Here is a 5,636-nt window from a genome sequence, read left to right on the forward strand (position 1 = left end):
TAATTAGGTAAGTCTTTAGTTGTTTGGTCGGCAATATCTGAAACTTGGTAAGTGAGACGAACCTACCATTTTCCACGTTTTACTTACTGAGACGGCTAAAAATTGCTTGCACTCCGACAAAAAGTTCCAAACAGATATGTCCTAACGCTCTGAAGTGAGCTACCGGCTTCTCGTATAGTCCGTCCTTTTTCCTGGCTTCTGTATCATTTTGAACGAATTTCTGCCTACAAAACTAAGAAGACAATGAGAAGACGACAAAATAACATGCCTGTAAGCCGAGATCTGAGCATCGTCACCTTCCATCTATTCTATAGAGACGTTCTTCATCATTCTCAGGAGCTCTAAGAGGCTGTGTTCGTTCGCACGCTGGAAAGGAAGTTCTGTTAGTTGCTAGGATTTTGCTAGGCACCAAAATAGGGTTTCGCCAACTTCCAGAACAACTCCCGCCTCCGTTTCGATTGCACCTTCTGATAAATCTGACGGGATTTATGGAGTGAAGGCATCTCTGAGTTTGCCTTTATAGTCCTGCTACACCCGGAGCGCTTTGTGTGTCCCTAGCATTAGCATTGATGATTTTCTTGCGTAAGCTTCGTCTTCTGTTGTTGTTTGATCATCATCGACATCGACTTAGTCCTATGCGTAGAAACTAAACACAACCCAGAAATGACACGAAAACAGACTGTATCTTATTTCGCATGCTACTCGGAAAGCCTAGAAATTAAACGAAATACCGGAGATGCCGCAAAAAAATAAACTTGTACGATGCTCCGTTTAAGAAAATATTAGCGGCAGGCGTTCAAAGGTATTATCAGGTGGAGAAAAACGGGGGGCTTGCGGAAGGAGAAGTGAGTTTAGAATAATTGAGTAATGTCGTCTCCTATGGCAAAAGTAGAGCTGATAGTTGTCTCTTATCTCAAGAGATAGGTACCAGTATTCACGTGAAAAGCAGAATCTTCTATACTCGAAGGCAGGTGTACGGTCAGTCGAAGGCATTGTAAAAGTCGTAACGTTGTTGACACAGACTTGACTGAGATTGCCAGCTTTGTTAAACAGATGCTGAAGTTTTAGCATTTCGTTATTCGATCAAACTTTGGGCAAAAATACCAAAGATGGCGAAGGGGCTGAAACTAGTCTAATTTAATCCGCAACGAATACTTGAGCTTTGCAGATTTGCCCTTAGCATCGCACGAGATTGTAAAAGTGGCTAGTGGTTTTTCAGCCTTATCTTGCCTTTTTTCTCACTCATGACGTAGTTTCTGGAGATACTTTATCTTAGTATGACAGCTTCGTAAAGCCATATTGCAGTAGGACAATTCATTCATATATTGGTAAGTGCGTACATCATTATGTTTCATTGCTTTGACATACAACAGTGACGGTACGTTAATGCTCATCGGGGTCGACCCAGCTTGAAGGTAACTTAACCGTCAAATATTCGTATGGCCTTAACGTGGTTGTGGCAACGTCGCCGTGTGGGAGACAAGGGGAAAGATGAAAGCGGTCGACGAAAGAAATTCGCTCATAGTGTAATCGTTATGCTTATTGTTAGGTCTTCGGAAATTATTCGTGCCATGAGCTGACGTCGCCATTTGTAGCGACGGCCAAAGCTGAGTGAGGACCAATGAATAGAACAGTGGTATGGATAGTATATAGGTAGTTTATGAGGGCTTGTTTTATATCGTATAGACAAGGGTTCTTTTGCAATATCATTATAGATCGGCACGAACTCAATCAAATATATCGTAAGCGGACCTAATAAATTTTAAATACTAGATTTAGGTGCCAATATTTACATTGGTATTAATTCAGTCCTTTTTGGATAAAGATCTATTTTTAGGCAAGTACTATTTTCGCTATTAAAGCTGCCCGTTTAAGTATAATATGCCGTTATGTGGTTTAGATTAATGAGAGAATGAGTTTTCAATTATTTTTCAGCTTGCATATTTATAAGTGATATGTACATTACAAGTGATTGCACAGGGGGCAGGCAGTTGGAATCGCTCGATACAAATTCCCAAAGACACTCCCGGATTTTCTCAGCAATGACTAATTATTCCATACTTAATTGCATTGAAGCCGAAATTATTTTTCTCCCAGATCGAATGTTTCGTGCTTCGTTTTGAAGGCATGACGACTGGTCCTAATTGTTCACATCGTCGGGCAGTCTTATCACTTGAAAAATTGGTTGCGGGACCTGCTGTTCTTGCAAATACTTATGCGCTCGTACTGGCCTTTTGTCTCTTTTTGTCCTTCTTCTTTTTTTCGTTTAAAGTACGTCGAAGGCTGTTCTGATCACCACAGCATTGAATTTTCGCTGGCTCTGGTTCCAGAGCATGCGAATAAAGCAGGCTACTACCTGCTCTAGCGTTTCTATTACGTAGCCAACTTTCAAGCTTCCCCTTTAGCCTTGTAGCTATTAGGCTTCCCTCTCAGTTTCGTTGTAACGAACATCTTTGTTCTTCGTTCAGTCATGAATTTTTGTGCCGTACGCCGTCCGCACGTTAAAAGCCGCTGTCCAGGGACACATCGCGTCGGCTCCTCGAATTCACTATCATCACGATTCAGCACGTCCCTGCCGTAATCGTACCATTGAAAGCAATGAACCTTCCCTATGCCCCCGGCTGGTGCATCGGGGCCCTTGTAGGGAAGCGGCTGTACACGTTACGAAGAGTTTGTGACGGGAGTGGGTGTATAATCTCTGAATTCATTGCAATCCGCTAGCCCGATGGCCCATCGTGCAAAAGCCACTAGCTGAAAGTCACCGTGACAGTCAGCCCCATCGTTTCCAGAGACCGCGTCGGCCAGGTTGGGACCGCCTGTGTGATGGGAGTATTGCTCTTTCACCAGCTACTTATGAGGACCTCGGCATTGGCTACTACTGCTACTGATGCTGACAACACCAGCGAAGGAAAGCGTCGCCTCAGCGGGTCGTTCCAGCAGCGTTAGCGATACTAGAGGGTCTCGGTGGATAAGGGAGTCGCGGCCAACCGAAGTCATGCGAAACCCCTTCTAAAGGGTCGTTTCTCCAGAACCCCTAATCTCCCTTAGGCGCCCAAGCACAAGAGACATTGACGGCAAATAAGCTTCGCAGCCTGTAGCAGGTAAGAGTAACAGAGGTAGCATATAATGAAAGCTTCGAAGGACACAAGCCAGTCGTCAGCGGAGGCTACAGCCAGCATACTGCACTAGCCATACAATATCTCTCCGCTTCCTCCGAAGCTCTCTCTTTCTTGCTTGGTCTTGCGAACACCTAGCCAGCAAATCACCCCACCATTAAATTTTTGTGCGGTAAAAACTTCACCTGAATAATAATAATAATAATAATAATTTCTCCCGCCATGATTCTGAGCTAATACCGTCCCCAGCCTCGATAGCGTTGCACAGACTGAAGTCAGGCTACTATACCGAAGATAATATAGCTAGAGCTGGTGGTCCGATAGATAATAGTAAAGCTGCGAGTTCTTTCCTGCTCGTCTTTATGTTCTAGGGAAAAAGGTCTGGGTGTTTCCCTGCCTTTTTCCATCATTCTCAATCTGTATCTTCATGAGCCATGTGTTGCGAACTTATGGTCGGCTGACTGGATGCGACCACTGATACTTTTTAACTTCACCTGCGTTCCGAGCCTTCTGAATAAATAGGAGCCGGCGTACACGAGACTGATTGCGCGGAACCCCTCGGCGTCGAAACGAGAAAGAGAGATACATCGGACAGCGGCTACCAGATTAATTGCATTATTTCGCAGTTCTCCTGTTGCTGGCGGAGACAGCTCTTCATAAAGGGGCGTATATCGTAATTTAAATTTTGCCCGATAGCTGCAGCAGTAACGTGAAGCTGAAGTAAAACTTGGCTGAGCAGGAGAAAAACTGGATGGAAATTTGATAAGCACACATAACCCCTATTACAGACTGTTAATTTATTCGGTTCACAGTTATTTAACAATTTTGACATGCTCGAATTATACATATTTAAAACGATAGGTACATTCTAATTAAGATACAATAACATAGAACATTGGACAAAGTATTGTTTAAGCTGATGAGCAGATTTGTCTAGTAACATATTCCAATAATTATTGATAATATATAATTAAAGCATAATACAATACATAATATGTACGAAAATTCTGCTAATTTTCGTCGCACTTCCGCCATTTAGCCAAAGCAAACCAGAACGCAAATCAGCTGAATGGAAAGGTTCAGTCTGGGCAGGTACGAAGTTGCATAAATGTGTCCTTACATATACTCAACGAACGTAGGCATTACTATCGCGCTAGTTACCAGCTGAGGAAAAAACAACAGAAGGACCTATTGCCATCTATGGCTAATCCAGGTTACCTGATGGCGGTGCCAGTAACGGTGTCGTCGTTGTGGTAATCTAAGACGAAGGGTGGACCTGATATGTACCACGGAGTCCAGTTTCATCAACATTAAACCTGGTCCTGCTGCTCGCCGGGACGATGATCATATGCAGACGAAGTTTGAGTTCTGCTGTAACGTACTAAAATCCCTACGATACCATAGTGAATAGAGTATTCTGTTGAAACTTCATCCCAGTGTATGTTCTCTGCCTGTCGACTTGCTTCTCTATCGATCATATTATTAATGATGCATACATGTACGTGTATCAATATATGAATGATGTATAGAACTGAGTAAATATGGATACGTCCATCAGCTATCAAAAATAATAATAAAAATAACTATAATAATGCTTATTCCGTATTCCGCAAACTATTAGGCTACTATCAGATAGTTGAAATGTCAGCTTTCTAGAGGCAAGTCGCGATACTATAAATACCGTAGCATCGTTAGTAACTATGTGACTCACAAGTCAAAAACAATCCTAGAACATTATTGTTCCTTCAGGACAAAATGAAATAAGCGAGGCGAGCCAGCTCGAAATCTGAGCAGTACATTGCCTTTTACCAATTTTAAAGAATCACTCATATCACACTATTATTTTGAATTTTTTTTTTCGAGACTTTCGTCGTTTACACAGGATTAGGCCCGGCAGAACAATGCCTATCTAGCAAAGGCTGATGGGTATTATTTTTAGTTACCCTTCTTTCATGCTTAGTGAATTAAAGTCTAAAAACCAACAGATGTTTAATTGATTCGTTTTTATTTTACTAGCAAAAGTATTTCTAGTGCAAAAAACAATGTAACACGTGCGCACCGTGCATAACGTTTACGCATGCAGTTACTGCAAGATAGTTACAAAAAATGATTAATTTTTTAATTATCATTATTACTATTAGCTAGAGTTGTATTCAGCCTCATTACCATTGCTATAACTAAATTCGTGTAATCCTAATCTTTGCCCATCCGATTCTTTTTTGAGACCCTCCCGGTAAAATGTTTTCTTATCAGCAGATACACCGCCCAACCTCACTCTCAGCACCAACAACAGTAACAACAATGGGAACAAGCCTCGACTTTTTACGCAGGACTTTTGGCGATAGTCCTAGTACCCGGCGTATGTATAAATGCAAAAGAACTTTATCGCTATGCAAATAGAGACAGAGAAAAGCAGACGAGTTCTTCCCTCGCCAGAAAACGCCAGTCCACTCTAGGCCCTTATCACTATCACATTGAGTTCAAACACGGTCCTTAAATAGATTTAGACAGGTTCAAAAA

At 42.1% G+C, this 5,636-nt stretch overlaps 1 long non-coding RNA gene across 2 annotated transcripts; it reads right to left on the bottom strand.

Annotated features, from left to right (window-relative positions):
* Nucleotides 1-1,989: 1,989 nt before the first annotated feature.
* LOC111244762 (uncharacterized) lies at nt 1,990-4,975 on the bottom strand. Of its 2 annotated transcripts, none has more exons than XR_002671056.2 (3): nt 4,828-4,975; nt 4,335-4,506; nt 1,990-3,250 (listed from the first exon to the last, which is right to left on the bottom strand). It is a non-coding gene; the product is annotated as an uncharacterized LOC111244762 (long non-coding RNA). The 2 variants fall into 2 exon arrangements; XR_002671055.2 differs by having other exon boundaries at nt 1,990-3,863.
* Nucleotides 4,976-5,636: the final 661 nt, after the last annotated feature.

Source organism: Varroa destructor, unplaced genomic scaffold (genome assembly GCF_002443255.2).
Source record: "Varroa destructor unplaced genomic scaffold, Vdes_3.0 BEIS01000002.1, whole genome shotgun sequence".
NCBI lineage: Eukaryota > Metazoa > Arthropoda > Arachnida > Mesostigmata > Varroidae > Varroa > Varroa destructor.